We start from the raw sequence: 12224 nt of genomic DNA, 5'->3' as shown, positions 1-12224 counted from the left end.
ATTGCCCAGTGCCCGCCCTGCATCCCAGCAGTTCCTCCCTCACTCACTGTGTAGGCAGCAGAGAGATTACATCATCTCTCTGCTGCCTGACTACGGGACACAGGAAGTGACAATCCCCATTCTCCACCTAAGCAGGAAGGTGACAATCCGCAATGTGTGGCAGGTGACGTGGCAAGTGGACAATCCGTAATGTGTGGCAGGTGACGTGGCAAGTGGACAATCCGCAATGTGTGGCAGGTGACGTGGCAAGTGGACAATCCGCAATGTGTGGCAGGTGACGTGGCAAGTGGACAATCCGCAATGTGTGGCACGTAACGTGGCAACTGGACAATCCGCAATCTGTGGCAGGTGACGTGGCAAGTGGACAATCCGCAATGTGTGGCAGGTGATGTGGCAAGTGGACAATCCGCAATGTGTGGCAGGTGACGTGGCAAGTGACAATCTGCAACTTGTGGCAGGTGACAAATCTGCAACTTGTGGCAAGTGGACAATCTGCAATGTGTGGCAGGTGATGTGGCAAGTGGACAATCCGCAATGTGTGGCTGGTGACGTGGCAAGTGACAAACTCCACTTGTGGCAAGTGGACAATGCGCAACGTGTGGCAGGTGATGTGGCAAGTGACAATCTGCAACTTGTGGCAAGTGGACAATCCGCAACGTGTGGCAGATGATGTGGCAAGTGGACAATCCACAACGTGTGGCAGATGATGTGGCTAGTTTTTTTTTGAAAAGCCTATGGCATGTGAACACACCCAAAAAACTCCACCCGGTGCAGAAAAAATGTGCACACACATAAAGAGTGTTCACAAAAACGTGCAGACGGGTGCAACGTCAAGTGGTCCTCCTGTGAAGAGGGACCCAAACCCTGATCCCCCGGGGCGTTAGGCTCCAGACGGGGACTGAGGTACTGTGGTCCGAGCAACCGAAGCCGACACGGACCCAACTTCCTCGGAGGGACTGCCGAAACAGAACCCTCCCAGTACTAGGTGGGGCTCCCACGAAGGGAGACCCCATGAGAGCAAGTGAACTAAGCCAGAAGGCCATGTCCACCTACTCCCAAGACGTTCAGGGCTGGCCCGAGGACCGGCACCCTAATAATCTCACAGTGAACAAAATGTGCACAAACAAAAATAAGACAAAAACGTGACAAACATAGGCTTAAAGTAAATAAAGAGGGGGAAAGGGATAGTGAAGAGGAGAGTGAAAGAAGTGGTCATTGTGATCAACAATGACCAGGCCCTCCGGCCAGGAATAAAAAATTCCTCTGGTCCTAGCCAAAAGGCCCGGCCCAAGAGGCAGGTGCTAAAAAAAAGCGTGTATCTGGTGCAGTGACCGTGGTATCTTAAATCAATGTGTCCCTCACACACAGTGATCTTCAGATACCCCTGGACTGCCACTCCAGGGGCACATGCACCATAGGCTTTTCGTTCCATATCCGACCCCCCGACCGGCCAGTGCAGCCCTCCACCCCTGCCAGCTAGAGAGCCCTTCAAGGTTTTCTTGGGGAGAACTGCCATGCCAGTTAGCAGCCTCCACCAATACTAGCCCCTCCAGACCCTCCGTCAACCCAGCGGATTTGCATGGTCCTACCCTGTTTCACCCCAAGGCATTACCAGCTCCTCCAACCGGATCGCTGACAGAGATAGCACTTACACCAGCCAGCCAGAAGGCCAGACTAGAACTCGGCAAAAAGACCAAGACCAAGCGCAGCACCCATCCTCACCAGGAGCACCCTTCCAGATGGCTCAGACTCAACCATGGGCCGGCCCCCAGTATCTGTCGGGCAGCACAGCGTAGTCCCTGCTGAAACCATCCTTCCAGGTGCAATGACGTCATTGGATTGCATCCACCCTCCCTTCAACTGATAAGGACAGATACCACACCTAGTCCTAGCCAAAAGGCCGAGAAGCGGCAGGGAAGACAACCACAATCAGCACGGCCAGAGTGTGCAATAGCCGTGCCTCACCCTGGGAGAACCACCTTCATGATCATGGTGTCTCCCCTGCCAGGTAATGTCGATGTCAGTGGTCAGTGTCAGTGGGGTAGTGGTCAGTGTCAGTGGACGATGTCAGTGGGGTAGTGGTCGGTGTCAGTGGACAATGTCAGTGGGGTAGTGGTCGGTGTCAGTGGACAATGTCAGTGGGGTAGTGGTCGGTGTCAGTGGACAATGTCAGTGGGGTAGTGGTCGGTGTCAGTGGACGATGTCAGTGGGGTATTGGTCGGTGTCAGTGGGTTAGTGGTCGGTGTCAGTGGACGATGGTAGTGGTCAGTGTCAGTGGACGATGTCAGTGGGGTAGTGGTTGGTGTTAGTGGACGATGTCAGTGGGGTAGTGGTCGGTGTCAGTGGACGATGTCAGTGGGGTAGTGAACGGTGTCAGTGGGGTAGTGGTCGGTGTCAGTGGACGATGTCAGTGGGGTAGTGGACGGTGTCAGTGGACGATGTCAGTGGGGTAGTGGTCGGTGTCAATGGACGATGTCAGTGGCGTAGTGGATGGTGTCAGTGGATGGTGTCAGTGAGGTAGTAGTCAGTGTCAGTGGACGGTGTCAGTGGGGTAGTAGTCGGTGTCAGTGGACGGTGTCAGTGGGGTAGTGGATGGTGTCAGTGGGGTAGTGGACGGTGTCAGTGGGGTAGTAGTCGGTGTCAGTGGACGATGTCAATGGGGTAGTGTCAATGGGGTAGTGGTCGGTGTCAGTGGGGTAGTGGTCGGTGTCAGTGGACGATGTCAATGGGGTAGTGTCAATGGGGTAGTGGTCGGTGTCAGTGGGGTAGTGAACAGTGTCAGTGGACGGTGTCAGTGGGGTAGTGGTCAGTGTCAGTGGACGATATCAGTGGGCGGTGTCAGTGGGGTAGTGTCAGTGGGGTAGTGGTCGGTGTCAGTGGGCGGTGTCAGTGGGGTAGTGTCAGTGGAGTAGTGGACGGTGTCAGTGGGGTAGCGGTCGGTGTCAGTGGGGTAGTGGGGAGAGGAGAGAAAAGCCGGCGACAGCTGCGGGAGATGAGGTGGACACACGGAGCAGGAGGAGGGGGGGGGCGGAGGATGAAGCCACGCGCAGGGGGGTGGACACATGGATCAGGACGAGGGGGGGTGGAGGATGAAGACATGGCGGGGGGGGGGTGTAGACACACGGAGGGGGACGACATTGGGGTGGAGGAAGACAGGGTGCTAGAGGAGGAGGAAGACACTCTGGGATGATTGGTGCGACAGGGTATGCTGTGAGCACCGATCCCCCCCTGCATGGCTTTTCAGGTGAAAGCGCGGGAGGGAGGAGGAGAAGCAGATGATGAAAAGCCATGCAGGGGGGGTCGGTGCTCACAGCTGTCCCGTCGCAGCGATCATCCCTGACTGTCACGGGACATTAATGTGTGTTTACTCAAATGACAGGGGGCCGTGAGCACGCTCTGCTATTACCCAGAACGCGCTCTGCCTGTCCTGTGCACGTTCTGGCCAAGGGGAGTGTAGAGGTGGGCGGGGAGTCTGCTGACATCATGACTCTGCCCACCGAGCACCGAACAACAGATCCGCCCACCGAATCTGGACTTTTTTGTGGTTTCAAACAGCTAAAGGGGGGACATTTGACAGGTAAGCATACATGCAGGAGGCATGTACATCCTTATAGATCACCACTATGGCAGTACTTTAGAATTGATGAGAGTGGGTTTACATCCACTTTAAGCATTGGGCAACTGAAGTTTCTTGCAAAAAATACTTGCCGGGGTTCCTATTTTATGGGAAACACCTGTTTGGAAATATATCCAAAAGATTACCGGGGGCAAATACACATTGTTACCGGTTAAGAAGCGGAGTAAACGTCCCTCATTTAGACATTCTCTTTCCCCAGGCCCTGGAGCTTCGGCTTCCAGGCAGTGGCGAGGGCCTCCCCAGTCTAATACTAAAAGCATTGTACAAATAATACAGTCTAATACTAAAAGCATTGAACAAATATATTGTACAATATAAATTGTAAAAAAAAAAAAAATGGTAAAAAAAAATGTATTGATAATCAGTATTGGCGAGTACTTGAAAAAAGTATCGGTATTTGTACTCGGTCTTTAAAAAAGTGGTATTGGTGCAACCCTAGTTTTAAGTTAGGAGTACCTCGTTAATGCTAAATTCTCACAACCTGTAGGCATTAGCAAACACTTTTCACAGTGTCCCTGATCGGGCGTATTAAGCTCCGCTCACAAGCTGAACTAAAAAACACCAAAGGTATGACCTCAACCCAGAAGAAAGAGGTATGTTCAAAATTAACATTAGAAAAAAATATTTTAAACCCCCGCCCCCCCCCCCCAAAAAAAGCAGTGGATGCTTGAAACAGATTTTCAGCAACGGCTGTACGTCAGTCAACAATAAAATGTCTTTTTATGATTTTTTTTTACACAAGATTTACAAAACATTAACCCAGAATTCATACGTTTTTACAATTGAATTTATTTGGAAAATGTGTGACTCCTAGGTGAAAACATTTCCTAACCGAGCCATAAGTGAATTTACGGTCTCATGCACACTGGGTGTTATAAAATGTCAGTAGCTTTAGCTGTAGAATGCTGCATTAAAAAACTTGAGTTTTGCCATCTTTGCAGTGTTTTTTAGCATATTTTAGCAAAACTATACTCCCACAAATGCTTACAGCTCAAAAAATGCTCATAGATGCCAAATAGCCAAGTTTTTGAGTGTTTTTCAGAGTTAGAGCTTTTTTACAGCTGAAAAACTCCTAGTTCTGGGGGGTGTCATTAAAAATTATCTTTCCTTTTCAGTTTGCAGCACGGTAATTTTTGTAAAATTCAATGCAATATGGTAGCCTGTAGGCATTCGGTACACAGAACTCCTCCGGATATGTAATTTCCTGCATGTGTGATTGGCTCATTGATTTTCCAAGATGTCTGCACTTAGATACAAGTCAGATTTTAAGCATCCTTTGCAAAAATAATGTAATGTTTGGTGTGATGCTCCTAAAAGCGATAATCACTTCTAAAGGGATGCAGACCTTGCAGCTTTCCTCATTAGAGAACAATAAGTGTATGAGCTGATCAGTAATGAGAGTCACTCCCCTTCAGAATCCATTCTGCACAAGATTACTTCAGAGCAGCAACAGGTGGGACTCTGCAACAAAGTTTGTTAAAATCCTTACAATGTACTTTGATCACCCAGGGGATGTTTTTTTCACAGCAAGAGTTATTCTTGCTGTCATGCAAGGGGTGCCTGAACACAGTTTTGAAACTTGGACATTTGTTAGTAAAACAGTAGATATCATCACAACTACTTAGTGTATTTAGGTTAATTATACATTTTTTTTAGGACAATTACTATATTAATGACTATATCTACAGTAAAAGCATTTGTAACCCTAAAAAAAAAAAAAAAATAGGATCCTGTTCCTTGAAAGCATGTTATGCTGCACAATGCTTGTGCTGTGTCATTTGGACCTTCTGTCACCTAAAAAACAAGCTGCCTGGTTCTGCCTTCCCCCTGTAAACTGATCACAGTGTATTATGGCTGCTGAGCCAGTTTACGTGCCTCACTCATCCACAGCCCTGTTCTGTCCTCTCTCCCCATCCTGTCCCCCCTCCCCTCCCTGCCTGTCAGCTGGTGTGTGAGTCGTTTCCTCCCTGCCCCTCCCCTGCTGCTGCCATACTATGTCTAATAACTTTCACTACTAACTAGAATCCCCTGTTACATCCGTTGAAAATGCTCAGTGCCTTTTTTTTCTTAAAAATTATGTGGCGCAATATCTCATGCAAGACCGCCGCTGAGCAGTCACGTGACCACCAGACGCTCTGCTTCTCTTTTCCTGGTGACCTCAGAGCGAACCTCAGCCCTTCCCTCTGTAGTCCTCTGAACAGGGCAGGAGAGTCTCGGGACATCAGCTAACTGACAGCGTTGCTGCAAAATAGGGTATTGGGCCGCATCATTTTTTTAAAACAAAGGCACTGAGCGATTTAATCTGATATAACAGAGGGGATTCTAGTTAGTAGTACAAGTGACTTTACAACTACTTTAACAGTAAATTAGCATTGTGGTTAGTGGGAAGAATGCTTCTTACACAGTACTTAGTAGGAAGAATATACAGGAAGCTAAATAGATCATTGGTGTCACAGGTTACATATCTGAGTCTGAAATTGCTAATTTCTCAAGAAACTCCTAGCAACCTCTAGAGGAACGTTAGGTTTCCATGGAACTTAGGTCAACCTTTTCTCAAGAAAGGTTGGTCTATGCAATACAGGTATGTTTCACATACAGCATGATATTTTGCTAAATCCTAAATCTCCAAGACAAGACAAAACAAATATACAGATTAATAATTAGCACACAAAAACTAACACTCTAAAGCCCTGTACACACGACCGGTTCATCCGATGAAAACGATCTGATGGATTTTTTCATCAGATATCCCATGAAGCCGACTTTCATCAGTCTTGCCTACACACCATCAGTTAACCACTTAAGACCCGGACCATTACTCAGGTAAAGGACCTGGCCAGTTTTTGCGATTCGGCACTGCGTCGCTTTAACTGACAATTGCAGTCGTGTAATGTGGCTCCCAAACAAAATTGGCGTCCTTTTTTCCCCACAAATAGAGCTTTCTTTTGGTGGTATTTGATCACCTCTGCAGTCTTTATTTTTTGCGCTATAAACAAAAATAGTGCGACAATTTTGAAAAAAATATATATATTTTTTACTTTTTGCTATAATAAATACCCCCAAAAAAGATATAAAAAAACATTCTTGTACATTGTTTTGGTAAAAAAAAATTGCAATAAGCGTTTATCGATTGGTTTGCGCAAAATTTATAGTGTTTACAAAATAGGGGATAGTTTTATTGCATTTTTATTAATAATTTTTTTTTACTACTAATGGCGGCGATCAGCGTTTTTTTCCGTGACTGCGGGATTATGGCGGAAACATTGGACAATTTTGACACATTTTTTGGGACCATTGTCATTTTCACAGCAAAAAATGCTATAAAAATGCTTACCAATTGTTTACTGTGAAAATGACAATTGCCGTTTGGGAGTTAACCACTAGGGGGCGCTGAAGGGGTTAAGTGTGACCTCATATGTGTTTCTAACTGTAGGGGGGCGGGGCTGGACGTGTTATGTCATTGATCACCTTTCCCTACATCAGGGAACAGACGATCAATGACAGCGCCACAGTGAAGAACGGGGAAGCTGTGTTTACACACAGCTCTCCCCGTTCTTCAGCTCCGGGGACCGATCGCGGGACTCCGGCGGCGATCAGGTCCGCAGGTCCCACGGCCGCGGTCACGGAGCTTTGGACCAGGTCGCGGGCGCGCTACCCACGGCTGGGCACTTAAAGAGGACGTACTGGTACGTGCTTGTGCCCAGCTGTGCCTTTCTGCAGACGTATATGTGCAGGAGGCGGTCCTTAAGTGGTTAAAAAAATGGATTGTGTCAGAACGCGGTGACGTAAAACACAACGTCGTGCTGAGAAAAATTAAGTTCAATGCTTCCAAGCATGCGTCGACTTGATTCTGAGCATGCATGGATTTTTAACCGATGGACGTGCCCACAGACGATCGTTTTTTTCTATCGGTTTTTTAACCATCAGATAATTTTAAAACAAGTTCCTAGTTTCTTCACCGATGGATACAAAATCGATGGGGCCCACACACGATCGGTTCGTCTGATGAAAACGGTCCATCAGACTGTTTTCCTCAGACTAATCGATCGTGTGTACGCGGCATAACAATGTTTTAACCTTCAGAAGGGGGTCCCCTCCACACTGCTTGTTAACTTCCTATTTTGCCTGGGGAATCATGATTATATATCAGACAGGAGGCTCATATCTTATGCATTATCTCTCTTTACTAATGCTCATAGCAGAAATACAGTAAAACATTTATTGTAACTTAAAAAATTCAAAGAACTACCCTTCCCAGCAGTCCCTGGGCCAACGTAGCCCCTCCCAGACCGTAACCTATATAAGGGACTGTCTGAGGTAACCTATTCCTCTTTCTTTCTGCTCATGGCAGAGATAAGTATTCCTATGTGTTATATGTTTGTTCTTTAATATCTGATGTATAATATAGCTGTGGCATTGTGGATAGTTTTTCACTATCTACGGTGCGCCTTTATTTATTGTATTTTAATTTTATTTTAATGTAATTTTAATTTCATTTTAATTTAATGTTAATTTTAAATGTAATTTTATGGATGTCGTTTGGTATGTAACATCCTGTTGTAGGGGACGCAGCTCTCCGCTACTGTGTACATTTTTGTACAATTATTGAGCTCATTATTGCGCTTTTTAATGGTTATTCTCTGAAAAACCGTTGCTCGTTTTTCTTTGTTTGTCCCCTTGCTTTGTACTCCATTCCCGGCCTCCCGGTTGGGCTGTGGCCGATGCACATCCCTTCCCGGTGCGCTCTAGCACACTCGGCACAGTTTCTGACTGGAGGTAGGACGGCGCCATTTAAACACATTGGCGCCTTTTTCCTACCTCCCTTCTTCTCCCCCCCTGCATCACTCCGACAGTGTGCGGGGCAGGGCTTGGAATGCGGGTCCGCATGTCTAGTCTTGTAGTGGGGAGTTTCTCCCCTCACAGTGATAATCTTGTATGAGTGAGGGAACGAACCTTGCCTCACTCCTACAATCCATTTCAATGCATACAGTTTAGGTCGGGGGGCGGAGTTTCCGCCGCGGCCGCTCCTCGCCGTCACAACGGTGCCTCTCTCGGTACCGGGAGGCGCCCCCCCCCCCCCCAGTCTCCGAGCGGGACGGGAAAGAGCGATTCTCATCGACCGCTCCGTCCCTCACCCCTCGGACCAATAGGGACTCCAGAGGCAGTAGTCTCGCGAGACTTCGCCTCTGGAGCTGAAATCTCGTCAGGAACCTGCTGCTGTTCCTTCATATTTGCAGCCAGTAGATGGCAGTGTAACCTCACAGGAGGATGAGAGATCTTATTTCGACCACTAGATGGCAGTACATCATTCCAAGTCGAGATCAAAATATATAAATAAATATATATATATTTCTTTTCCTTCAGGTTTCCAATAATTTAATGAAATATTCTAAATAATCAAAATTTAAATAAATTAATTAAATAATTTAAATATTCAAATCTAAATGAATAATTAAATAAAATAAATGTATATAATAAATAAATAAATTACATAATTTAAATGAGCCAGGACCTCGCTCCCCCTGCATCGCTACGCCAGTGTGCGGCGTGCGATACAAGGCACAGGACGCGGGTCCTCATGCTTGGCTCCATTGTTGTGGGGAATCACTCCCCTCACTGTACTGTCACAAACAAATGAATACGTTTAATAAATAAATAATAATACATATATTGGTGAATAAGTATTTTATGGTTATATATTATATATAATATTATATGATTAATTTGATATGACAAAATATATGATGTATATTTTATAAATATAGATCATATTATATTAATAAATGAATATATTATTAAATAAATATTATACTAATCATCGGTTTATGTCTCTGGGGAATTTATTTCCCTGGCATGTACTCTACTAAACAAATAAATAAATAAATAAATATTTTAATATACAAAGAAATGTATAAATTATACAAATAAATAAATTATACCAATAAATAATTTTATCACAGGTTTTCTAAAAATCTGATCGGTAGATCCGTCCGGGCCGCCCTGGCGTCGGTTATCCCAACCCGCCTGCACCCCCTATGTCCGGACCATCCGGCAACGGTTTACCGCCCCTAAGAGGGACTAGGTGTCTCCAAAACACCGCCACATTTCTGTGGCCCGCGACTCCCCGGCAGGGGAAGTAAATAACATGCCCCAGGCAGTACCCCACCAGGACTGCCGACCCACTGCTCTCCCAGACTCCGATCGACCCCCGAGCCTCGGGGAGATGCACAGGCAGAGGCAGCGATCTGCTAGACGGACTAAGCCAGACCCATTCGTGGACTCTTCCAGAGTCAGCCGAGGCGGCTAACACCTTTGAGTCTGAGGATGAAGATGATGAGGATGATGATGATTATTTGAGCAGTGGGCACATGGCGCTTCATGACGACGCCAACCCTGTGTACCAGGGTGGAACATTATTGGACTCTCATGGAGAGCCATTGTCGATCCGGGGGCGATTGCCATCCTCACTCCGGTGACTGGGCACCTCTACCCGAGGTGGCCCAATATATCAATACTGGACCCGGACATCGGTCGGTAAACCCCACCGAAACAAATTGAGGGCGTTCTACCCCCTTCCATTGCCAAATAAGATTGTGCATACTCCCGGGGTGGACCCCATACTCTGGAGGTATCTCACCAAACACGGGAAGTATCCCAAGAAGGGAATAGAGAGGTCCTTTCGGACCATTCAGGCCAGGGTCTTAGACCTTTTGGTCCTATCACCACAGCCTACGCCTTAGCAAACAGACTACTACCGCTGAACTAACGTTCGACCCAGCCCAACCCAGGGGCTGGGCCCAACGGGCAGTTGCCTCCTGGGATGCATGAACACTACGTGTCCGACAGGACACCGTCGCTCAATCTCAATGAGACTTGATCCCCAGCGGTTCTACCTAGCCGAATCAGACCCCGGCCATACCACCGAGGGCATGCTACTCGGGATCACGCGGATAAAGATATTACAAGTCGGTAGGGCTCTGGGCTTCCTCAGTACCATCTTCCTGGCCAGGTAAGGGTGGCGGTTATCGCCCTGCTGTAAAATCTCACCTCTGCGGTTCAGAGGGGTGAGGTTGGTTATCTACTTGGACGACCTACTCTTAACGGCTCGTCCTCCTCGCCTGGCGAGCGAACACGCCTCCCGGACAACTCCCCATAGATCACGGGGATCTATCCTCTCCCCATCGCAGGGGATAGAGTTTTTCGGGTTCTTGGTGGACACCAGCCGAGCGGTCCTTCGGCTACCCATGACCAATTGACCGCCATCTGCAAGAGATCAATATCTTACTGGGCAAACTACGGGTCTCCTTACGCGGATTGGCTCGCCTAGTCGGCCTGTTATCGGCGTTAATCCAGACCATTTTTCCGGCCCCCCCTTCATTATCGAGCCCTCCAGAGACTCAGGGCCCTGCGTCTTCGCTAGGGGCTTCACTGTGCAGACGAAGTCGCTTTGGACACGCTGCTGGACCTACGGTGGTGGTTGTGTCAGGCCGGCGATCGGACGGCAAGACCATCTTCAATTCCACGACGGACTTCGTCATAGAGTCGGATGCCATCCGCCTCGGCTGGGGTGCTCGGTGCGCTCCCTCGTCCGCAAGAGGGACTTGGTCCGCAGCGGAGTCTCTGCTGCATGTCAACACGTAGAACTCCTGGCGACCTTCTTGCCGTCAGGACTCTGCTACCACACACGTCCAACTACTGTGTGTTCTTGCGCATGGACAACGTAACCGCGGTCCAGTACGTCAATCGCTTGGGGGGTCCCAGATCCAGAATCCTAGCGGCTCTTCCAAAGACTTCTGGCACTTATACCTGGAACGCAACTTCGTTCCGGTTGCGGAATATGCCCCAGGCACTTCCAATATGATGGCGGATTGGAATTCTCGTTACCCAACCGATTCCGGCGACTGGCGGCTTCGCCGGTCAATGCTCCTGGCCCTCGCTCACCTATGGGATCCTTGCTAAAAACTATGGACCCATTCGTCTGACCCTCAGGGTCCTCCTTCACATTACAGACATGAGAACATCAGTCGTGCGGTTCACTCTGCGGTGGCCGATGTAACCAAGGCTTCCCCTCCTTCTGGGGATGTCGGTGGATCTCCCCGGGTTGTTTACTCACCTCCCTCATCTCCTTGCCAGTCCGAACGGGGATCTGCACCCTCTACTCACGGCGCTCATCCTACCTCGCCCCGCTTGGGTGGCTTCGGGGTGCCGGTCGCGGACAGCGATCTTTAAAAGTTCAGCTGGGGTCTCCTTGCTTGGGCCTGGTCCCCGAGGCTAGATCGACATCTCGATCTAACTGGGGACTCTAGTTGGTGTGATCAAGGACAGGTTAGCCTGTTCAGGCGTCTGCCTGTAGTGACCAACTATCTGACGTACTCTTTTGAATCCGGGAGGTCCTATGGCTCCCTTAACGTCTATCGCTCTGCGACTCTAGCCTACCGCTCCCTTGTAGTCTTGCTACCGGTGGGTGAACATCCATGGGTGTACCGACTTTGACAGGCGTTGAGTTTCAACGCACTCCACGCCCAAAGTATCAGCACTCTTGGGATGTGACCTAGGTCCTGACCATGCGCTCGGACTGGGGGGGACA

At 48.3% G+C, this 12224-nt stretch overlaps 1 pseudogene; it reads right to left on the bottom strand.

The window, feature by feature from the left end:
* Window positions 1-1864: 1864 nt before the first annotated feature.
* LOC120918016 lies at window positions 1865-2015 on the bottom strand (annotated as a pseudogene).
* Window positions 2016-12224: the final 10209 nt, after the last annotated feature.

Source organism: Rana temporaria, chromosome 11 (genome assembly GCF_905171775.1).
Source record: "Rana temporaria chromosome 11, aRanTem1.1, whole genome shotgun sequence".
In the NCBI taxonomy this organism is placed as follows: domain Eukaryota; kingdom Metazoa; phylum Chordata; class Amphibia; order Anura; family Ranidae; genus Rana; species Rana temporaria.
The sequence above is the reverse complement of the archived record's forward strand: the minus strand, read 5'-3'. Positions and strand labels throughout refer to the sequence as shown.